Source organism: Chrysoperla carnea, chromosome 4, assembly GCF_905475395.1.
Source record: "Chrysoperla carnea chromosome 4, inChrCarn1.1, whole genome shotgun sequence".
Classification (NCBI taxonomy): domain Eukaryota; kingdom Metazoa; phylum Arthropoda; class Insecta; order Neuroptera; family Chrysopidae; genus Chrysoperla; species Chrysoperla carnea.
Window position 1 is genome coordinate 12063516 of NC_058340.1, and position 26544 is coordinate 12090059.

At 29.3% G+C, this 26544-nt stretch overlaps 1 protein-coding gene across 1 annotated transcript in view; it reads right to left on the reverse strand.

Moving 5' to 3' along the window:
• LOC123297861 (lachesin-like) overlaps positions 1–26306 on the reverse strand; it is a 547758-nt gene extending 521452 nt beyond the window's left edge. Inside the window, exon 1 of the mRNA XM_044879670.1 lies at positions 26069–26306. The gene's annotated coding sequence lies outside the window, so the exon portion shown is untranslated. The remainder of the gene's footprint in view (positions 1–26068) is intronic.
• Between the last annotated feature and the right edge of the window lie 238 nt (positions 26307–26544).

Below are 26544 nucleotides of genomic sequence, written 5' to 3' on the forward strand. Positions count from 1 at the left end.
ATTAGGTCTTACATGTCACACATATATAACAGATATTCCCATATAATATATATACTATACAATTTGCGCTCTCATGGGTAAACAGTGATGTTTACGAAAAAATGTTTAAAAAAAGTTGTCTATTTTTGTATAAGCAAAATTTTTAAAATTTAAACTTCTTTCTTTCTTTAACGATTTACAAGATGGGTCCTACCGACCAAGGCCCTATTGACCTATGTTGCTAATTTACGAACTCTACTAAAATTTCAGCTTGATATTTCTTTTCGTTTTTGAGTAATCTTGATGACAGATGGGCAGACGACAGGCGACAGACAGACAGGCTATCGGAAATGTACTAATTAGGTGATTTTTTGAACACCTATACCAAAATTTTGTTCATAGTATCAATATTTTTAAGCGTTACAAACTTGGGACTAAACTTAGTATACCTTGGTATATTTCATATACATGGTATAATAAATATTATGTATCTCGAGAGTAAAATTAAATTGATTTCGATTCTGCACTTACCGATTATTTTATAGTAGTCGATCTCAGCATATATTTTTATGATTATTATTTACTTTTCTCGTAACATTTACACCAAATACAAAACATGTTAGGTGGGTGAAGCAACCAATATTCCAAGCATCTGAAATACTGATTCGTTTTTCGTTTTTATATTTTACATTGAATGAACGTAACGAAAAACCGTTGAAAATTTGAAAATAATATTCTTAATTTCATAAAATTTGAATATTTGTTTTTCAATTGAAATATTATCTTAATACAATCAACGGTTAACAAATCGAAATTAGTTAAATAATTAATTATCAACTCTCTAGTATTCGTTGTGTGAAAAATTTTGGCGATAAAGGAGGCTGTATAACTAATTTGCAATTATTTACATGTTAATGTTATAGAAAATGTCAAATCAAAATTATAGAAAAACACTAATTAATTAAACTTAATGCATTCAAAATTGTGAAAATAAGAAATCAAATTGCACAAATATTATTTTTCAAATGTAAATTATCATAATTATTTATTTAAATTTGTGATACAATAATATTAAATTTTCAATGTCATAAATGCAATCCACTCAATTATATATGCATCCATATAATTCTATAATTAAAGTAGTGTATCGTTACCATGGAAACGCCTCCAATAAAACTCACACACGTTGCGAAATAAGTTATTGTATTGGGTCCGGTTTTCGAAATTTTCAACACATCTTTAAGTTTCATGGCTAAAGCAAGGGATAACCATCAATTTTGAGAAGAAGTATGTGTGCGTGTGTCCTTGGTAGTTCTTCAGTTCATTTCATTGATGGATTATTTTTGTACAAAACATCAAAATAGTGACCCCTAGATAAAACCGCTTGGCAGAAAGATTAGTAACCGACTACACGGCTTATTGACATGGAATGCATCAATTAGTAAGTTTTCTAAAAATTTTTGCAATATTTCTGCGATCATACTGTATAAGGAAAATAAAAAATAAAAAACCCTTCACTTAAACTAAATCCATCAATTTTATTTTATTTCATTATACGGTTTTAAAAGTATTATTTATTTAAAAAGGCCTCTACATACCGGGTGTATTATACGGTTTTAAATGTATTATTTATTTAAAAAGGCCTCTACATACCGGGTGTGTCGTTTTAAGCTAAAATTAATGTCTTATCGAGCATTAGAGATGCATTAAAAATGATCAATTAAAATTAAGTTCAAAGTGAGGCATCCTAGATAGTCAATTTGTCACCTGAATCTATTTGATTTGGGAAAATAGGTGCTGGTTTTTTTTGTAGGAGTATACCTTCTTTTTTAAAGTGTTAGTCGTTTTTTTGGCACTTACGAGCCAGAATAAAAAAAAAAAAATCACTGCGATAATTTCTCGAAAAGATACTGGATTTAAAATACAAAAGTTTACTTGGATAGTAAATATTTTGATCCGCACGAGAAGTTCTTATTTTCAAGAAAAAAAAACAAGCTTTCAAACAGTTCTTACAAATTTGTTTTAAACTAACTTTTAAAATTTTGGTAAGCTTCTTAAATTCAAATACAATTTAGGGATAACATTTTCATCGTTAAGTTCCTCAGTGCAAAGCGGTAGGGGTAATAAAAACTTTTATCGCTCATTATCAAGAAAAATAAACAAACTTTCGAGTGGTTTCAACAAATTTTTTGTCAAGTAAATTTTAAAATTCTAGTACGCTTCTAAATTTTATTCTTTACCTTTAAAATTTGTAATGGAGCCCAAAATGATCAAGAAGTAAAAAAAATTACGAGCCCGCAAATGTCGTGCAATTTTAGCGAAGGAAAAAGTTGTTTTACCAATTATAGATTTATAGATTGAAATGGTACACTCTGTATAAATTTTACTTGTAGGTATATAAGTAAACAAAACGTATACCTTTATATTACACTCACCTAAACAGTAAAATTTGATAAATGATTGTTTGAAAAAGTGTTTTAAAATGTAAAACATGGCTAAGTGTAAGTAATATTAAAATGGATTTTATAGATTTTTAAACTATACGTGTGGGAAATAATACTTGAATAATATTAATGTATTTCCATGACCAATACTATGTATAAGTACTAAATCAATCTTTTTGCAGGTAGGTACTACCTATCATCATATGGGAAATAATATTTTACATTACTTGGTTAAACGATAAAAAAAAGTGTCATCATCAACAGAAAATATTTTGTTTGATAATACGTTTAAATGTTACATTTAGAATACTAGTCGAAAATCTTGGCAACGAATCATAGTTACATTGAGATTTATAGTATTTTTAGATAAAAATCTGAATTTTTAACATGTAGTAAATAGTTAAAACAACACATAAAATTTAATTTTAGAGACTTGACACATTGTTATATAATAATAAATAGAATTTTAGTAGTGAAGCATACATTATTCTCCAAATAACAAATGCAAATAAAAAGAAAGTGAGTTGTCATAGGAAATCCGGTTGGAACTATGTTCCTATCGTCCTTCGTATATTAAAAATTTAACGTATATTATTTATAAATTTTTACTAAGATTTGCTTTGATTTTTTTGCTGATATAAATGATTGATTATGCACATTTTGTAAGATCATTATTGTTTATAGAATTAGATATCGTAGCTACTTTAACTCAGTTGCAAAATTTATTCGTATAACACATTACAAACGTTTTACACAAAATTAAAAATAAATAAGCAAAACATTACCAACAATTGCAGTAACGATTTACAAAAATAAAATACAATAATTATCACAAGTTCTCAAGACCACCAAACTTTTTGTAAGCATTTCACAACAAATTATTTAGTCAGTTTGAAAAACTATTTTATCGACGTCAATTTATATCTAAAATTTGGTATCATTTGTGAAATGGATGTGTCCAAGTTCGCTATAACTGACAAGAGTTGTTTTATGGCTTGACCTTTAACAGTTTTCCATTTTATCAATTCAGAGTCAGATGTCTAACAGATATAATAAACTTGGCAGGTAGAATTTTGTGCACTGTGTTTAGAACATGATCCGCAATGCAAGATTTCTCGATTCGATGATTCTTGACATCGCTTATATTTTCTTTATCGCGAATTGACACCTGTTGTTTGGTTTGCCGCAAACAAATTTTAGGACAATTCGAGCAAGAAATTTGGTAGATACCCGATTTCTGTGCGTCTGGAATTGGATCCTTGGTTTGACCCAAGGAGTGTTGTAATTTCTGAGATGCAAACCCAACTGAAATTCTTGTTAAAAATTCTATCTATCATGTTATTACAATGATGGTTAAATATAACTCTAGCCCACTTACTCTTTTCGGAAACTTTCTCAAAGGAGGTTGTATCCCTAATTCCTTTACGTCATTGGGATTTTCGGAATATAGAATCTTAAACATCGGTTGAGTAACCATTAAAAACGGCAACGTTTTTAATGTATTAATACTTACTTTTTTATAAAGACAAACAGCTTTTGTTAAAAAGTTCTTACAATCAATAGTTATAAAAATATTTGACTGAATTATTTTTCTTTTCGCTTGCAATATTTTGAAAGTCATATTTTCCTCCTGTCATGAGAAAAATACTGATTTAAATTTTGTGAAAGTAAAATTTTTTTTATACTCCTCTCGTTTGTTGAAAGATGGTTATATAAGAATATCAAATCATTTTCGTTTAGAACTATTTTATTATACCAACATTTTTTCAAAATGATAAAATAAAATTGTGAAAAGTAGTAAGGAAATCTTAGAAACACAGAAATAAACTAACTAATCTAATTTAAGGTGTTTTTCTATCTTTTAGCAGTTATGAAACAGAAAGGCCTTTTAGTTAAATTTGACCTAGGTCAATTTATTATCTGAGAAGAGGGGCATCTTTGCATCCAGAATTCTTTTGAAGAATTTTTCGGGATAAAACTTTTTTGCGAGTTTCTAACATATGTCAACTCAAACAATACCATTCTGTATAGCATAGACTAAAATTGTTTTAAACATATCATTGTAGACATAAATCTATTTCCAGTGTGTTCACATTTTGAATGACATTTTGTCTTTTGATATAAATGAATCAGATGTCAGTTTTTAAACACATATTCGTCGTGATGTATGTTTAAAAAAAATAAAAAAGAAAGGAGTCAAACAATTGATTTTAATCAATTCTTTAAACACCCCTATGTGTGTTATGTTTTGTTGATCAGGAAATGTGTTTTTTTCTACAAATTGATGAATTACACGACACGCAAGAATAAAGTGGACAGAAGAGCTCCATCATTAAGGTCATATTTCCCGTTCATTAAAGTTTTCTTCTTATCAGATACTTATTCTTGAAATGGAATTTTTTTCTTTTCAGGACATTAAATTCAAGGGCCCTATTTAAGATTAACTCAATTCACTTTCAAATTTATAATGCAACTGTAACACTAAACCCTTGGCAGAAAGCAATGGTATGTGAAGTCTTAAAAACTGCGTAAAATCATACGAAACTAGCTCAACGTACAATTTTCAGCCTTCTTCCACCTCTAATTTCCTCTCTTCCCTCCAAGTTGCTGAAATCGAATCCCACGGTTGTAACATTGATACGCGAAGTATACAAACCTACACAGGAACATCGAATAACTGCTCTTGTTGATTAAAAAGGGCTATATCGTACATTCTCAGAAATCGTGTTCAATGGACTAGAAAACGGGTGTTAAAATGCACCCTTGCTCTTCTCTTTGGATCTTCGATATAATTAATGAGTGTATATTGTTTGAGAAAATATGATTAACAAGTGAAAACAAAGAACTGACGCAGTTAATTGTTGAAATACCAGTTAGAGACAGTGTTCTGTGTCAGTTTATTTTATGACCAGATAAATGTAAAATATTTATACTCAACAATTTGATTAAAAATAACGCTAACTTTTTGTGACATTATTATGACAGAAGGAAATAAAATTCTTGATAATAGCTACGAGTATTTCATCAAAAACTTAAAAATTATTCGTTTTAGCCTACATTGTACAAGTAAGTATTATACAGTGATGGGAAAAAATTTGGAAATCTTCAAAATAAATGGCTGATTATTTTCAAATTCAAAAGTTCAAGCGATTATCACTCATACACCCCTTCACCGGTCTCACAACTTCGAATATCGGCAAGACAGGCAGATACAAAGTTCCCCCAAAGTGGATCCCATCCCCGTTATATTTTACTAAAACGAAATGAAATCGAAAGGATTATTTATTTGATCGAGTTTTTGGGAGAATACATTAGATTTTTAAAACTTTTTAGAAGTTTTTGTTGCATCAAGCGCAACAAAAACAGATTCAAGCATTACAGGGAGGAGCTTAAAGTTAATAAATTACGTTGAAATGATATTTATAATTACTAAGCCGCCAAAAATATCGAGTGTATTAGTGACAAGAGCAAAGAAAAGAACTTCATGCCCTTTATCTTAAGATGTTTGATAGTAATTTGAGGATTGTCGAACTTTTTTCCGTCTGTGTATATTGAAAAGTATACACTTATTATAAACTATAATATTTCACAGCTTATATGTCAAAAACAGAGTAACATGATAGCCTTAAGGTAAATTCGAAATTGTATACAAAATACAGTTGTTGGTTGTTACATAGAACTGTTACAAAGAAATACAGTTTCTATTAAAACTTAAAATAAGGAAAATGTCTTACATACCATAATAGAATTTCTATATACAAGTTGATTTCAAACGAATGAAAATATAACTTCAATTATATTTATATGTAGTGAGAATTTTATACAATCGAAAAAATAATACAATGATCGATTGACTACACCAATTTCTTTTTAAACAGGTGAGAATAATAAAATGATATTTTTCTAGTTGATTTTTAATCGACATTCAAAAACGGTCGTTTTGATTTCTTTTTTATTTCATTCATTACAAAACTGTAGATTCAATAATTTATTGATTGTAAAAAGAGATACAAAAAATCAAAAGATTCTTAAACTTCTATTAAAAGTCCTTAAAGGATTTATTTCTGCTTCTAATCTAATATAATTTAAATATGATGTTGATTTACATATCTTTCAAAACGACATGAGACCGTTTAAGAGAGCTTGTAGATTGGTGTATCCATTTGTACGCATGCATATACAGTCTCTCTTAATATTCGGTCTCAATTCGAAAATTCTAAGTTTGATTAGGTTATGTTGTATTATTGTGTTCTCTAAATTGAAACTGAAATAAATCTTCTTTTAGTTACGGTATGCATAATTTATTTTAATTATTAGATTGTAAAAATAACATACAGTCTCGCTTATATGCTATGTAGTATAATGTATTAATATGACAAAAGCTATGACTTTGACTTATATAAAAACAAAGTGCACTTCGTGGTGTTGCCCTCATTTAAAAGAGAGTGATGTTACACGCGATTAAAATAAATTTAGAAAGTTTTTAAAAATTCATTTCACGATCTTTTACAAAACCCTTTAAAAACACGGCTTCTGTATGCTATCCCATCGAAAACGAGCATTTTTCCGGAATAAAAACTAGCCCATGTTATTTTCCTAAACTGCCACTAACTATGCAAAAAATCATATCGATCCTTTGCTCTCTGAAAAAATAAAACAAATTTATCCCACGACAAAAATATATTTTATCGGAATAAAAAAGAGCTTATATGCTATTCCAGACTATAATTTATCTATGTGACAAATTTTATCAAAATCCGTTAGGTAGTTTTTGCGTGAAAGAGTAACAAACATCCACCCATCCATCCAAACTTTCACGATTACAATACAGTGTGTTACTTTCAAAAGTATCCACCCTCAATAACTCTTGACCTAATGTGATTATTGTTTTGAGTGAAAACACGTGTCAATTTAGGTATGGAGGGGGAAGTTCAAAAAAGGTACCTATAGAATTTTAGGTTTCACCCCTTCGCTCCTACCACTCCAACTTCAAATGGCATCCCCTACCTTGTTACTCCTCATTTGAAAAGGCATAAAATTTTCTACTCATCCATGGTATCAAAATGAAATCGATCGATTGGTTCTTAAGATAGAATGCACAGAAGATGGAAGAATTCCACCCTTTATAACTCTTGGCCTAGTTTGATTATTGTTTTGAGTGAAAAAATGCCGATTTCAGGTTTCCCCCAACCAGAATATGGATTTCATAACTTCTTCCTTCAGTGAAGTTTATCTTAAGAATCAATCGATCAATTTTATTTTTTTTTACCATGGTTGAATAGATAATATTATGCCCCTTTAAATGAGGTATCGCAAAGTAGGAGATGCTATTTGAAATTTCAAAGTCGGGGCGGGTGCGAGTGAAGGGATACGACTTAAACTTTTCTAGGTCCAACTTTAGAACTTCCCGTTCAATTTATAAATTGACGTGTTTTTACTCAAAACAATAATCACATCAAGTCAAGAGTTATTAAGGGTGGATACTTTTGAAATGAACGTATATGTCAGATTCACAAAAATTTGAAACAAATGTACATTTGTTTTATATATAAAAGTCTTTGCTTAATCATTTTGTTCGCAATTATCAATGAAACGTTCTGTATCTTTGTCCTAAAATACTTTGTTGTAGATACCAACGGACAGTAGGTACTACATTTCTGCATAAAAAGATCATAATAAATATATTTTTTGGTTTTATTTTTACAATCTTATAATGAAAATGAATTATGCATACAGTAAATAAAGAAAGATACAAATAGGTTGGATAGTATGGCATAGCAAATAAGCATTGTGTACCCAACAAGGTATTGTCAAATTTTCGGTAATATTATGCAAATATTCTCATATATATCTCATGTGAGACATCTGTATTTTAGTATGTATATATGTAGAACTTATTATTATGAACAAGTAAATATATTACAAGAGATCACACAGTGACGAAGGATTTTCAAAGGGGTCTGCTAAAAATATTTACTAGATATATGCACATAAGCATCAAAATATTTTAGTATTTTACTTACTGTGTGGTTAGGAAATGTATTATTATTGCCACAACTTTTCTTCTTCGTACATAAATATGACAAGTACATTACAACTACAAATACGACTAGCCTAGTACTCGGCCATTTCACTGGGCTTAAAAGTGATAATCAACGCTTAATAGCCTCCTCTTTATCTCATTTATCCCCTTTCCATAACACTCGAAGGGATTGTTTTACACAGCTAAAAAAATTGAACAGTTTTCAATTTTTTTAAGTGTAAAATAATCACAATTCATTGAGTATATCAGAAAATATTGAATTTTTGCAGAAATCTTTAATTCATGGTTCGCAATGATGATCATAGATAGAGCAGTAAAGTGTCAGATTCAATTTAATTTGTTTTTTTTTTTATAAATATGTTTTTATAGATTATTGCTCATGTGTTATAGTGGTGTATTAGCTATATTTTTGTACAGTTTCATTCAACTCTATTGGTAAGTTTTTGCGCAAAAGCGTAACAAACAAACAAACATCTTTACTTTCATATTTGTAATATATAGGGATAATATTTTGAATAATGAATATTTTTTACATATTTCTAACATCGCAATTTTGTCAAGACAATAATGCCAGTAGGCAGGGAATAATGTCACTACTGACCGTAATGCATTTGCATATAGAGCAGCAATTTATGTTTAAATGAAAAAGGGGTTGGGCATTTAAGTTTCAACGCCTATCGGATAAATGAGCAGTTTTACTGTCTCTCGAATAACAGAAACCATAAATTTGATTTGAGTGTCTGATTCGCATCCTTTTACGAAGAATGCACTCTCGAAATAAATTATTGCAGAAAAAAATATGCCTAAAAATAATAAATTTTTATTTTTGCTTCGAATCTTTGAACATATCGATTACAACACGGTTTTCAAATACCCCACTTTTTTAAATACCCACAGCTTATTATCGTCCTATTGTAATAAAAAAATTAGGGAATTACCTGAAACTGATACAAGTGAAAGAAATCATTGACTCAGTTACTTGCTGAAATACCATGTATAGACAGTATGGATTACGCAATCGTTAATTTTTTTTTTCGTTTGTAAGTAAAAAACGATAGTCACTCTTAGATAGTCACAGTCGTGTATATATAACAAGATTACGATGTAATACACACATAAATGATATTCCCGGTATACGGAAAAAATAGACCCGGAAAAAATAAACCAAAAATGAGACCGAAAATTTTATGGACCCAGAGTATTGATGTAATCAGCAACTCTACTAGGAGTTGTTTGGGTGGAGTTATTCGACTATAGGCGGGTTGGTTGGGTTCCGTAGTTCTTAGACCTCGCGTTTATAAATGAAACACTATTTCAGAAATTTGTTTCAGACCCAAGATCTAATTGGCTTATGTTGCTCAATTACGGACTCAACCTTGCTTACGTCCTGAGCACCCTACAAAAATTTCAGCTCGATATCACTTTGGGTTTTCAGTTATCATGATCACAGACGTACAGAGAGACGCACAGAGAGACAAACAACCGGAAACGAACTCTTTATAGGTGATTTTATGAACTTCTATACCAAAATTTTGTTGGAAGCATCAATATTTTTTAGCGTTACATACTTGGGACTAATAGTAGGTTTACCTTGATATATTTCATATATTCATAAAAATTTTGTCTATGAAATTTTATTATTACAGAACTATATTGAAATTGTGCAAAAGTTCAAATTGCATAAATTCGTTTTTAGAGAATATATGGAAATAAGTTCAAAAATTATTTTCTCATTATAATAATTATTTATTCTTGAAGAAATTGCGATTTTTTCTTTGACCCGAATATTTCAATCAGTCATTAAAATCATAAAACCTAATTTTTACATAATGGTTGAAAAAGGGTTCTTGCTTACAAATGTATATATCTTATTTTAAGGACTGCAAATGATTGCTTTATACGATATCAAGCAAACAATAACGAGATATATATAATCATGAACATCTTGAATGTACGTTTCTTAAGTATCCACTGTCTTCTGTGCTCTATATCCAATATACATTATAGAAGACAATATAATCCAATCGTATTTCAAAAACAGTAAAATGTCTGAGTAAATTAAACTTTTTTAATATATCTTTCTAAATTATAGCTCATGTGTTATTCTGATGTATAAACTACATTGTTGTTCAGTTTCATTCTAATCCATTCATTAGTTTTTGCGTGAAAGCGTAACAAACAAACAAACAAATAAATAAACATCCTTACTTTCACATTTATAATATATAGGGAGAACGTAAAATTTCATTAGAGTAATTTAGTTTGACTCTTACACGCATAATAACTTCCTTACTGCGTAGTTCTAGAAAAGCCGGATTAAGTATATTGTTAATTTTTCAACGATTTTAACTTCATGTATTTATGCAAAAGAGATATATTACATGTATAATGTTATCCATGTACCTTTATGTTATTACCTACCACAGCTATCATTTTAACAAAATTATTTAATCATATATTACTTTTACTTATAAATAATATATACGGGCTGATTTCTAAATAGGCGGTTTGAAAAGTTATGTGTTATCTTTTCACCACCACGTCCTCATTCACCAGGTTATGCATGCATTTAAAATTCTAATTGTGACTTTATACGTAATATTTAGTTGGCAAACACACGGTGTACCTTTAGGTCATACGTGTTCTAACATTTATTTAAATATTACCAAAAACTTTTTATTTAAAAAATATTAATGGAAAGTATAGCGATTACAAAAGCAACTGCGTCGTTGGGTGGGTGCTTGAATGTTATTAATTTCATTTAAAACTTAGAATGACAAGATGATCGTTCTGCTTAAGGGTACACGTTCACTTGGAAACCATAGTGTCGACAATGTGGTTCTGTCAATGACATATTACCATTGAACCAAAATTAGTGGGTTTTAAAAAAAACTTCATTCAGAACGGAAAAAATTTGCATGTATTCTGAAACAAATAGATTTTATACTAACTATATGACGTCATTAAAATCCAAAAAATTGAATATCACACACAAATGCTCAGTCAGTTACACATAAATTATATCAATTTTAATGATCTTAGTACGAAATTATACTACTTTTGAGTCAAACTTCTAATATTTGTGGTCAAATTTAGCCTACCATTTAAATTTGTGAAGAAAGTAGGGCTCTGGTACCGATATTTCTCACAAAGGTGAATGAAAGCTAAATAATTAGATCACAAATAAAAAAATGGCCAAAATTAGTGGGTTTAAAAGAAAATTTCTTCCAGATCGCATAAAATTTGGGTGCATTATGCAAAAATTGATTTTTTGAACTTTATGACGCGTGATATTGAACAGGAAAAAAAATTTTAAAAAATTCGCCCTACTCGACTAAATTTTATGAAATTCTTTTCGGATCATGTTGCTGTTAATACCCTTCCATCGACATCTCAACGAAGTCGATGTCATTTATTGTTCGCGCGATATCGACAACGAAAAAATTGACTACATACGTACACACACACACATACTTCTTCTCCAAATTGTTGTTAATGCCTTGTCCAAACCATGAAACGCTAAGATATGTTGAAAATTTCAATTTCGAAAATCGAACTCGATACAATAATTTATTTTACAAAGAAGTTAATAAAGTTGTGAAAAGGCCTCCGAAAATCTCATAGAAACGCCACCAAAGAACTAATGCACGGTGCGAATAAAACCAATAATATTTCGCATACAATCTATGTTAACAATACAATACCTTAAGTTGCTGTGTTTTCGAAAACTATAAAAGGATCTAGCATGATCTTGAATCAACCATCGATCTATGATTTCTATGAGCAAAAAGAAATATGTTCAAATTTCAAGTAGCAGCTTTCGGACTACAGCTCTTTTTAAATTCCACTTTTCTATGTGTAAGAAATAACGACGCAAATAAATGTGATGTTGAAATATTGTTAGATTGGTGGCTTCTAGAAGAATCGCAGATTGGGGTAGTAAGCAAAATGTAAGTGAGTAAAATATAGAATTTGTGCGAATATAGTAAGACAGTCGTTTATATATTATATACTCCCAAAAATAGTTTCCCATGCTCAAATTATTCTGTACACTCTGTAGACACATGGTAAGATTATTTTGTAAACATTATGAAAATATTCCTTTGTTTAAAAAAAATAACATAAATTTTGAGTATTTATTACTTTGTTGTTCATCTAAGACGTTTTATGTTTAACACACATATCAACGGAATGGTTATAAAACATAAAAAAATGGATGAATGCTGTAAACAATTCACTGTCAACAATTCAGTTTTTAAAGGGTTTGTCATTTTGATCAAACTTTATGTTTAATTTGTATCCGAGCTTTCAAAAAATGTTGTTTTGATTTGGAAGAGTATTTTATGGCAATTTCATTGCATTTATAAAGAGTATAGACAGAAATCAATACTCTATTACTGTAGGTGCAAGTCAATATATACCCTAATTTTTTTTAAATATAACCACTTGCTAACATTAATAATTATTAAACACTTTTGGGAAAGTCGTAGAGAGAAGTTTGGCAGACTGGCCAAAAAAAAAAAACCACTCATAAAATTTCAAGAATGTATTAATAATTTTACAAAGCACCCTTTCTGTCTCACGGTCTATTAGTAGTTGTTATTTCGTAAATATAATTGGAGAGAAAATTTTTATATTATTTTCGTTTAAAAATGAAAATGTTTAGATAATTTTATGAAGAAATTTTTTTTATATAAGCCTGTATAAGCATTTCAAAGAAAACAAAGTAATTTGTGGGAAATTAATTGTTGAGAGCTTTTAAAATTTTCAGTAGTAACTTAAAAATACCACTTAGATCTTATGAATTCTCATGAGACCTTCTTAAACACCCCATGTTAAAAGAACGAGTGTTATATATATACTGATGTAACAAATACTAGGTACATACACCACCTCGTTACAATAAATAGATTTCACATGAACGATACGCCCACACTTATACGTTACATAAACACATAAACTGTTTTAGTTTAGTACCAGATATGGAGATGTTATACAGTGTAACCTGGGTAAGAGAAACATAACGGGTCCTGCAAATTTATCTCACTTATAGAGGAAATTACACGTATCCAGTGTCTCAGAAATCCAGATATAAATAAATATCTATCTTGTTTACTGAGGGTTTCATTAAAAGAGGTTAGAATACATGTTATTTCAGTGATAGAGGTGCGATTGTTAAATAAATAACGTATTATCACGTATTCAGGTATTATTGCAATTGTTGAGGATGCCTAGATTCATTGCATGCAACTTACTTGTCGCATTCGCCTATAGATGCACGAGTTTAAAGTGGTTTAGCTCGAGCATATTATTGTGAGTAGTACAATTGTCAACAAACATCAACATTTTTTGTTTCTGGGCGTTCATTTGTTGATTCACATTCTCCAAAAATCGGATAAAATAGTATATGTAAAATATGCTTTTTTATTATTTTGGTAGTTCACAGACAAAGTTGAACACCTTTCAAACATCTTCAAGTTATCCGATTAAAAGGATAGGCAGCTTTTCAGTTCTTGACATGTTAACACTCAGAAGTCTTACTAAGTTTTCCACCATGACAGGATTCTTTAAGATGAAAGTTTTATCGGACAGACACTCATAAAATAAACTCGCTTGAATCATGATACAAAATATTGTTTAAGTTCAGGATATTCTGATAAACGTACACGTTTTGGTATATTAAATTCGACACAGACTTCATCGCGTGTCTTCCCACTATCACAGACGGATATTAACGCACAACAAACAAAACGATGTTATCTCAATTCTCAGTTACAATTTACTAGCTGTTTTCGTTTTAAGGGTAGCTATAAAATTGAAAGAACTAATCCCAGATATAGAGAGATGTGCTTCGTCCCACTAACAGAGGTAATTCAGTGCCAAAGTGTTGGGACCTCAGCATGAGTTCCAGTTAAAGAGGTTTCTCACTTACCCAGGTCCCATTTAAACAAGTTGCACTGTAATATAGCCATACGATTTGTCTTATAGGTAATAGTACGACCTAGGTTGTGATAAAATATATGTACTATGTAAACGTATGATTAAAACACTATCGATGCACCTGAGGTCAGAAAAGGTAGGTTATATACCAAGCGTACACACTTGAATAATATTTCATTGTGATATATGTCAGATAGTGGGAACATGATTTGTATGAAACGTAACACATCATGACAATTTTTGATCGGTCATGTGTTAAATAACTCTCTACCCAAATAATATATGGTTTATTTTAGGTATTACGGACACATGCCGTTCTGAAGGTTCTTAAATTTGTACAAAGTATTATTATAGTATAATCGATTATTTAAATTTGCTTAGATTTTTTTTAACGAATATTGGATTGGTTATATTATTTGTATAGGCAAAGGAAATATTGATACTTATCACCATCATTATAAATATATTTTACGTACAATTTATAAAGGGTGCACGCTCTTATTCGAAACTTTTTGGATTTTTTTTCAATATCGGAGTTTTTTTATTTCAATCAAAGCCCAAAACCAATTAGACTGATTTCGCAAACCATTGGATTATTATACCATGTAAATATGAAACGTATCAAGGTATATTAAGTTTAATCTCAAGTTTGTTAAGCTTCAAAATGTTGATGCTGCGACCAAATTCTAGTATAAGTGTTCATAAAATCACCTAATTAGTCCATTTCCGGCTGTCCGCCTGTCTGTCTGACAAAACAATAACTCAAAAACAAAAAATAACTGAGTGTTTTACAACGTGCTCAGGATGTGAAAAGTGAGATCGAAATCGTAAATGAGCAATATAGGTCAAGTAGGTCTTGGGTCCATAGGACTCATCTTGTAAACCGTTCGAGATAGATAGAACAAAAGTTTAAATATTAAAAATGTTCCTTATAAAAAAATAAACAACCTTTTTTGGAGCATTTTTTCGCAAACATCACTGTTTATCAGTGAGCGCGCAAATTACATAGCGTGTATTATATGAGAATATCAGTTATGCATGTGACATGTATATAAAAGTGATTATCTCTCTTTGCTTACATGACGTAAAATAACAAACGATTGTAAAATCTACATTGTCTATACATGGTATTTCAACAGTTAGCTCAGTTAATTGTTTGTTTTCTTTCAGTTTAGATGAAAATAAAGTGTATGCTAAATAAAGACCTAGACTAGAAATCTAGACGATAGAACTTATTATATGTGTGAAAAAATATTTAGCCATTTAAATGCATGCCTATAAAACGAAGTGTTGTGGACATATTATTATTCATATACCGGGTGGGTCATTTTAATATACAATTGTTAGTAGCTCGTTTAGTAGTTTACCAATCAAAAAATAACTTAAACAAAAGTTGCAGAGTTTGATGGGGGGACATATGTTTCGTTAACTATAACATACAAAAAATTTTGATCGTTATCCATTAATTAATTTTTTCTTTGACTGCCGAGGGATCGCGGATTTAAAATAAATAAATATGTAATTGTAATTTTCCTTGAAATAACAATATTTAAAATAAAAAATAAAAACAAGTAAAATACTTCAATAAGCAATAACATCTAATTATAGCATCATTACGATCAATTCTCGGAAATGAAACGAATATAATAATGTTAATGCCTTCTATGGAACTAAATAACACCAAATAATGACGTTAATTGGATAGATAAAATTATATTTTCGGAAATAATAAAAAACTAAATAAAAACAAAATGAGTCTAAAATCTAAAAGGTCTGAATTAATCAAATGAACATTGTATTTGTGTAATCAGAAAATCTATTACGTATACAACTATAATTAACAAAAGTTACATAATTAATAATAAAGTAAGTGTTCAATAATTAATTGCGATTCAATTGAATAATATTCCTAAATCCTTCGGTATAAACTGAAACAACATAGTAAACTTATTAAACAAATTATACAAGTACAACAAAAACTATTTCACATACAGGATAAGAAAAGCTATGATTTTGGGTTTTTTTTTTTGAAAAGGGTGATTTTTTTAACTATTTTGACAGCTCGCGCACGTTTATGTTTTGTGTCATTGTCAAATATCTTCAGTTTGGTCATTATTTTACCATGAATCGTCGTACAAACGAACATCTCTTGCAAATCATTGAATTTTATTATCAAAATGCGTGCTCTGTTAAGAAAATTCGTCGCGCGCTTCTTCCATTTTATGGTCAGCTTAATCAACCTACTGAAGCGGCTATTTGGGCTATTGTAATTACCATTTTTATTAACATTTGTTTAAGTTTTGCTACTCGTAAATAGACTCTTACCCTGTAATAACTGACCGTTTCAATACAGAATTATTATTATTATTAAAGTCAATTATTTGACACAAAATACAACTTTCTGGTTGATTAGTTAATTAGTTGTAAGGTTTTGTAAATCATAAATTAAAACACAAAAAAATATATAGCCAATATGATTAGAGTACTCATCTAAGTTCTAGGAATCCTCTTCTATTCTAGTAAATTTCAATAATATATAACCATAATTAAAATTTAAATGGGCATATAATGCATTTATATGTATAATATACATAGATGCATATTACATTATATACATATCGGAGAATATCTAGTAGTATAATAATAAAAGTAGAGCTTCATTGAGTGTGCTTTGACCGTATAATATTCTCATAAAACATACATGAATACGGTGTATATGCATACGTGTAGGTATGAAATAAATGTATGTGAGTGTCCTAAAATTAAGGTAGTACGAGCATCAAGGCAAGTTTAGACTTGTGGTTGCAATTATTTGTACCAGATTTTCAACTTTGATGATTAATTTTATTATAACTTCATGAATGTAGACGAAAAATAAGAATACAATTTTGCGATATCTGCCTTAGTTTTCCAAATATCGAAAGATAAATAATTAAACAAAATTTTCAATTTTAAATATTTTAGTTACTCCAGATATCGAAAAATTTTATTCTTACTTTTTGTATTATATTTTTTTTAATTTGTGTCTCCACTACCGTACTCATACACCCTTAATTAGTCGGAAACAACGGTAATTTGTTTTTGTTTTTAATAAATTATTAAGTTATTTTAATACCCACCCTTTCCGAATCCCTTTTTCGGGAATTCGACTTTTATGCAAATAAATTCGGGAATTCGACATTTACGGAATTATTCCCGAAATGTATTAAAAATGATAAATGAGGATGAATGTTCCAATCTTGGGTGGTTTTTGGGCTCGCTGAATTCAAATCTTACCATAAAAATGTGAAAATTACTACTAGATTAAAACAAATATATCAACAAAATATCAACAAAATATTTTTATTATTCTAACCCACTTCTGGAGGTTTTCGAAGTCTCTGAATTCTTATCAGATGTTTAAAAGTTTTAAAACCCAAAATGGTGGTCGGAAAATTAGGTTATTAGACAAAAATACCCTTTTTTGCCAATAATGATAAAAAAATTACAAAATGAATATATCACTAAAATGGTATCTATAAGTGATTTTCGTGGTCGCTATATTCAAATCTGGGCTTATAAAATATGAAAATTCAAAATAGTGGCCTGATTTAGTTTTTCGAAAAAAAAAACATACTTTGAACCATCAAAACATAAAATTAAATTAATTTGGCACTAAAATTTAAAAAAAATATTACACGAGTTTTTCAAGATAACAAAAGTAACATTTAGTGTAAAGAAGGTGAAAAGTCTTAATGAAATTTTTTTTAAATTTTTTATGATTATTTTAATGAACTTTTTTAATTTTTTATTACACGCTTAAGTTTAATGTTTTATATGCAATAAGACTACAAAATGAAAAAATATAATAATCATGACGTAAATAAAAATTAAAGCAAGCAAAAGTTATAAGAATAATAAATTTTAATTATTGATTTATTTATTATTAAAAATGAAATAGTTTTATTTAAATCACTCTAATCACTATCTCTGTCGCTTAGAACGACAGAATATTGCAAAAAAATGTATTTCTAGAAAAGGATAAATTTTGAAAGACTTTAATTACAAAACCATTGGGTCTACAGAGACAATTATAGCAAATTTAGTTTACTTGAAAAAAGTCTTATCAAAAACGAGTTCTTTAGGATTATAGTCGCCAAAATCTGGAAAAAAAAACAAAATTTTCACGATTTTTTCGATGATTGGAAAAGTTTTGTTCTGCACTTGGAGTCACAAACTTGGATTATTCATTGGGCCAGCATCATACAGAAGATTGCAAAAAATCAGAACTAAAAATATCAGATTTGACGCAGACTGTAATGTATAAAGTTATATATGTACGAATAAAAAATATAAAATTACAACCAGGTATAATTATTTTCATTCCTCGGTTATACCAACCCAGGTATGAATTCGTAAGATACGATATTCCTATAAGATGGTTAAGAATATTTTTAGGACATTGGTATTTTTGTCTGCAGACAGATTGGTATTTTTGTTTATAAAAATTGCTCAAGTCTCTGATTTGGACAACACTTCAAATCAATTAGAAAAAAGCCTCCAAAAATTCTTTTAGCCAACTCCGATAAATTTCAATCACCACATTTATGAAAAAGGTTCATGCATTTGATTTAAATTGAATTTTTCTTGAAAGTTTATCTCGTTCTTAAATATGTAAAATCTTGACGACATTATTCGTTTTGTATGAGTTTTTCATCTTCTATCGATAGTGTAAGAGTCAAGATCCATCTTTTTGGGTAGCAAAAAAAACCATTCTTATTTTACATAAATTCATTAAAGAAGACTTGATTGAGAAGTAATAATTATTTTAAAATGGATTCTAACAACTTACAAATGGCTTCAAGATCATAGTCTCGATCCATTTTTCGAGTTAAATACCAGTTCATTATAAATTAACGGAAATTTTCGAACACCCGATATATAGGAAAAGTAATCAGACATTTATGGAGAATTTATAAAACCCAACAGTCGGATTAAAGAGAACGATAATTGGGTAGGTTCAATTATATAAAAGAGTCGAACAGGGATGAGTAGGATACTCGACTGGTGTTATACTTTACATGCTTGCTATTATATTATTATTACATATATAGTTCAGGGTTATTTACATGATACTATTTAAAACTTCTCTTGTTAATTTTGTATTATGGGTAACCGAATTTAAATTAATTTCATATTAACAATTTCAGATTAAACTATATCTTTTACTTTAATAACTATATTCTAGAAACTATAATGATTCCTAGCATCCAATTTATCGCAAGAGCATTGACATCTGACGAACATAGTTTTTCAACAGGAATGTATTTTACAACGTTACATTTTTATTATCAAACCAAAACTTCATTTGTTTCAAATTTTTGTGTGCTTTGCATAAATCAAAGACCCTCTTATAGCTTTTTCCATATTAACACACTGTATCACATAATATATGAGGATAGGTCCAGACACTTTAATGGATCAACGCATATTTCGTATTTTAATTTAAATAAAGACGATGAAACGAAAATATTTCGCAAGAACTGGGACTCGAACCTGAGTTAGATAATCGATTTGGGATGTTGCCCCCTCTTCCCTCTCCCATATTGTCTCTCCCCTACTGTTGTTATACGTAACTTCGTTACTCTAGAATTGTAATAACTTCTTGTCCACAGTTTCCAATTATTGATTTTTTTTAAGCTTGTAACAGCAATGACGATTAACAATGGTGTTTTGTCGGAATCTTTTTGGAAATTAAGTCGAAAATTAATGATATAAGACTATGTACATTCTAATAGATTAGTAATACTAATTAGAAAAATTCACCTATAGAAATCTAAATTATCAGCGAATAACATAAGCGGTATTTAAACCGTTCAAATTATGAACAAAGCGGGGAATAAGTGAGGGTAAAGGAGCCTATAGCACAATTGTCTTTGTATTCGAAGTTGAAGTAGCTAAATAATACCTGGTAATATACTTTAATTAAGACACTTAAAATATATATTCGCTTATCATTCGCCATTTTGTGTCCAATAGTAAATAAATTATATAATTTGTATCCAAAAATATTTGTGTCCAATAATAAATAATAGTAGATATAGTTTTTTATATAAAGATGTGTTGTAGGTCGTTAACACGATTAAGGTTTGAATTTTCCATAGCATATTCATAGATTTCAGCAGACCTTCATGTACGTTCTTAAAAAAACATGTTACATTTGTCTGTTTCAAATTTTGTATAATATCTTTTTTTATGTTTTAATTCTTCAATATCATAATCCTTAAAAAACATTTCCCGCTTTTCCCCCCAAAATATTGTTTTTTTCTCAAATGTAACATTGTAATATTATATTTTTATACCAAAAAATTTTTCTAGACAAAAGCCAAAAAAAGAAGAAACCCTCACCTCCATATAGAAAAAAAAAATCAATCATGGGGACTGTCGACGGAAGTAAAAACTTTGGAATAAATGTGTTTTTTTTTTTAATTTTTGAATTAATTACAGTATAAATAATTAAAATTCCATAATTTGTAAATTGAAATTATAAACTTAAATAAAAATAAAAATAAAAAGCTAGCTTCGCCTCCTCCTAATGAAAAGACGTTCTTCGTTGATTTGTACGAAATGAATTTGAACCAATTCGTGGAAAACGAATTTATTTCTTTCTAGTAAGAAATATTCATTTTCATAAAAAAGAAATTCGGTATATTATATAAAAATATTAAACAACGATTATTAATTAATGTTTTGTACTAATTATAAATATTGAAAAAGTAATTTTTTATCTTACATAAGTAATATTCTCCCGCAGCTTTTATCGGCAAAAGTAAGAAAATATTGAGCTCCCCCCTCCCAAGCCTATTTATGTAATACTTGAATGGCTAAAATGGCGAATGAAACACCTACGGTTTTAGATATTTCCATAATGTTGATTGTGTTCCACGAGATAACAGATACCTACTTTAATTTTTAATATCTGGATGACCGAGCTTCGCTCGGTTATTCGCCAATAGATGTCAGCACGAGTCATATTTTTCACTTTAGACTACTCAAACGCCTCCTTTTTGTTATGTTATAATTTGCATTGTATATCATTAACTACATTATACACCAATAGATTCTGATGAATTTTTCATGAAAAGACGGATAAAACGACATTTCTGATAAATGAAACCTAGCTAGATCGACTTATCGCCCCAAAAAACCCCTACATACTCATTTTCATGAAAATCGTTGGAGCCATTTCCAAGATCGTTGATATATATATATATATATATATATTTATATATATACAAGAATTGCTCGTTTAAATATATAAGATAATAAGTTTCACTTTAAATACATTTTTCTTAAACACCTAAACTTGTAAAATAACTTTCGTTCTATAGTTCGTTCTATAGTGACCATTGAAAAAATAACTTAAACAAAAGTTGCAGAGTTTAATGTTCTGACATCAAATTGGATCTCTGATTTCTTTATAGCCAATTTCGATCCTAAAAGGTGAGAGTTCTGTTTAATATTTAAATTAGAAAGTTGATTCTCATAAAAAAAATAAAATTTTTTCGAAAAACGTTAGCTTTCGAAGCAAATGTGGCATAAAAATATGTCATTGTTGCATTGTGGTGAAGAAAAATTCAGAAATAAAAACATCAAATAACGTTCTTAATTAAATCAAAAGAGTGAAGTCAAAAAATTACCGGGATTTAATACCTTTATGATAATGTTTAATTAAAAGCATAAACATTAAAGATAAAAGTAAATCTGCTCATTTTCAAGTTATTTTATAAAAATTAATTAATCGTAAGAAAATTATCAGTGATTAGTAATAAAATAACGATTTCAATAAAAGAAAGTAGTACAATGGGTTCAAATGTTGAAAAAGCAAATTTTAATAACTTAAATCGACAAACACAGTATAGCAACAGGTAATGTTACTTTTCTTACACGTGAAGGATTTTAAAAACGCAAATGTTGAAGACTATTTAATTGTACTAAAGCTTATTAGCAAATTGCCGAAGGAAATGGAGCTATTGCTTTTGTACTGATGATAGATTTGAATAAAATTGGGCATCAAGAAGAGTTTTGGTATTTGAAAGGTCAAGTTCAGACAGAAAAACTCTTATGATTTTTTTTTACGCGCTTAGTTTTCGAAATAAAAATTCTTGGAAAACTATAAATTCAATACTCGACTTTAAGAAAACTGTGTTATTTTTTTACTTTATTATATTATAAATATAATAAAGTATTGTAATCGAAAAAAAATCGATATCGGGGTTTCAACGGAAATACACGTTTTGAGGGTCCCTGATTCCAAAAAAGTGGTTTTTAAAAAATGTTGCGTCCGTCGGTATGTCGGTAAGTCTGTTACCAAGCTGGAGCCTTCAATTTTCAACCTATTTTTCTCAAACTCGGTACATAGGTTCAGTTTGTCCATAATTCCAGACCATTTTTTCCCTAGGCCTTTTTTAAGGGTACTTCCCTCTACGCCAAAACAGGATTTTTGGGGTTTTCTCAAAAATGGCTCAAACGATTTCGATTAAACTGGGCACAAGGCGACACCTTAAAGTGTTCCTAGAATTGGTACAAGAAACATATCCGGGAAAATTCACGAAGGCCCACATCCTTGGGAAAAACTTTTTTTTTGGGGTTTTCTCAAAAACGGCTCAAACGATTTCGATTAATCTAGGCACAAGGGTAGACCTTAAGGTGTTCCTAGGATTGGTATAAGCCACATATCCGGGAAAATTCGAGAAGGTCCACACTCTTGGGAAAATTTTTTTTTGGGTTTTCTCAAAGACGGCTCTAACGATTTCGATTAAACTGGGGACAAGGCTAAACAATTAGGTGTTTCTAGGATTGGTAAAAGCCACATATCCGGGAAAATTCGTCACACCCTAGGGAAACATTTCAAAAAATGGGATTTTCTAGGGATAGACTGAGGGGGCGGCAGTGAAAGGTCCTAGGTTTGATATAACTACCCTCTGGGACCCCGTCCCCTGGAGCCGTGTAGCTGGAGGGAATGAAATCGTCAAATGTGGTCAAATCAACTATACCCAAAATTGATAAAATATTATTAAAAATGTTTTTTTAAGTAACTTTTGTAATTTGCTAATCTTTGCTTAACCTCACCCTTACCAAACTACATCCTTCTAAATATTATATTACCCATTATATTACACGAATAATATATCAAAAATATATCAATTTTATAATATAATAATGTCTTGTCCGATGTTTCGGACCGTTTATTTAATCTCTGAAGGAATTTGCTTAGCTAACTCAACTCCTGCGCTACGATTTTTTTATCAAGGCGGGCTGTTATTTCGCAAAACTGAAAAGTCTTTGCTCATAGTTTTGTTATTTTTTTTTTCATATTTCTGAGTGTATGAAATCAAACTTATACCCCAGAAAAGAAAAATCTATCATATTTGAAAATTGAAGTGTTAGATCACTCAGTAATGTATAAAACCAGACGAAAATACTTTACATTTATTTGAAAATGAAAATTAGATATTTTAAAATAATTGGAGTCATTTTACTAGACCATTACTGGGCATTAGTGATGCTCAATTGATCTAATTTCAAATCTCTTTTTCTATTCATTCGCAAATAAAGATGACCATAAATGGTCTGTTTAATGGTCTTGATTGTACACACGATTCAGTTTTTAAATGACTTACTTTTTAAAGAGCCATTGCAATGTAAAGTATTTTAACCATTTCATGTCACTGACAGATAATAATTGTTTTCAACCCGAAATTCGAAATAGTAATTTTTATAATGTCTTCTGTCTAGAGACGTTCCAACTAATGCACATACAATTAAAAAATGTATATGTTGGAAAAATTTCGCATTTTTTCAGTGAAGTTAGGATTAGAAAGAAATATAGAATGTTTCGTTTAGCAATAATCAAGTGGAAATTTGGAAAAGCAAACTTGTAAAAAATAAATATTAAAACAAAATTATGAAGAATTCATCAATAGGATTGCATTTGGTATTGGGTTCAGTTTGTCACTAAATTAGCAACCAGTAACATGTACAATTATTGGCCCTATTGGCTCACTTAGTAGCGGGCTCGATTACCGCCGTTGCAACAAAATTAATTTAAGTAATAGTTTGATGGGTTGATGTATGTGCATGGTATATGCATGAAGGAGGTGCACTCAGCCTTTGAAATCGAGGAGCTGATAAACGAAATTCAGCGGAAAGGTGGTAAAACACATATATAGTTTCACAATGGGCTCTGTAGCTTAAGTATGTCCTTCGTGGACAGCCAATATAACATAAGCTAGCATGCACAATAAGAGTTATTACGATAAGCTAATTCATACTGATGAGGACTACTTCGTAGTCGAAATACTTATTAGAAAAGAGTTAAGTGAAAATAATTATTGTGAATTGTGGTTAAATATAATTTTGAATTTGAAAATGAAGGTAGTATATTGCTCAAGGAGATATAGAGGAAAAAAATTACAGACTGTGTGTAAATCAGAGATAATATAATAAAATGACATTAAAACAAATTAATTCCGGTGTAAGAGAAAACTCGGCTGATTATTTCTTCCCCATCGATTCCACCATATTTTGTTCAAATACACGTTTCAGTTTTTAATGAAAAATTTTTTTTATTTTTTACAGCAAACATATTTCATTACACTGAAAAATAAAGTTTTCTAATCAAGCTCACTAAACACATGACTGCAGTTAAAGGTTGACCCTCAATTGAAAAAATACGGAAGTCTTCAAGCTTTTACATATAGAAATAATAGGTGGCTCCATTAAACAACTATTTACTTTTTAGTGCATTAAAAGTATTATATTTATTTTTAATTAAATTTCTTTCCTGTAAGTTTATTATTGACAGCAGTACTTGCAATTCAAGTACATCTAAGCGTTTATAATATTTTGAGAAAAGTATGTCGTAGGTCACAAATATTCTTTGCAGGTACATACAAAAATGCAATGCTAGGCTTTACAAAATTTGCAAATACATTAGTGAATATAAGAAAATAATTTTCCGAAAAATAATTGATCTGACCTGTAAAGGTCATATGTAATATAGCTTTTTTTTATTATTCGTATTGAAGATATATCCTTGTACGATCTCAAAGGATTTGTACTGACAAAAACGAATATATTTTTATATGATAAACAGATTTCGATGTAGCTTTTGAATTTAACCCTACATGATCACAAAACATGTTATTTTTCTCTTAAAAATATATATTAAAGAGGTTATAAATTTTGAAAGACACTGTACAATGTAAATTAAACTTTGAGTATGATACAGCTGTGTAAAAAAAATTATGCCTGCAATTTAAAAAAAAATAAAAAACGGAAATTACTTCCCACAATTTTAGAAAAAAATAATATATAAAGAAAACAAAGTAAAAAATGAGAACTTGTTGAAAAAATAATCATAATTTAATACTGAAAAGGCTTTCAGTTTTTATTATTTTTCATCTTTCTTTTTATATTAAATTGCGGTAGCCTAAAAATAATACAAAATGTTAATATACAAAGGCAACACACAACGATACTTAAATATTCTCTTTTTATAAAATTACCCAAAAAATACCTATGTATTTACTTATTTATTTATTTTTTGTATTCCTTAAATGAAAATTGTGAGTCGTTAGTTTAATAAAATATACATTTATAACTAGAAAAGAATAATTACCTCAGAATAAAAAGTTTGTGTTAATTTATATATCAAAATAATTTTCACATTTTTTTAATTTTTTTTTTACTTTGCATAAAACCTTTTTACAAGCACGAAACACGATAATAATAAAAAAAACAAAAAACACTCACTGACAAATATAACACGCGCGAAATACAAATGTATGTGTATGCAATCAAGAACCACGCCGTCACAATCGTATAAATATATTTATTCTCGATGGCACAAGGTTGATACTCGTACGGTATGATCGTCGAATGATAACTAAAAGCTTCCCTTAAAACTGTGTCCGTTTGATGCTCTCTTACCCAGCTGCTGAAAGCTAAAGTTTTCATATAACCATTAATGTAATGTGTTCTAACCAGACATGCGTATAATCGAATTTCGTATTACAAACAAGTGTAGCACTATACTATAGTGTAGAAATATCTATGTATAGTGTTAGTGAAATTATGACTGCATTTATAAGGTGA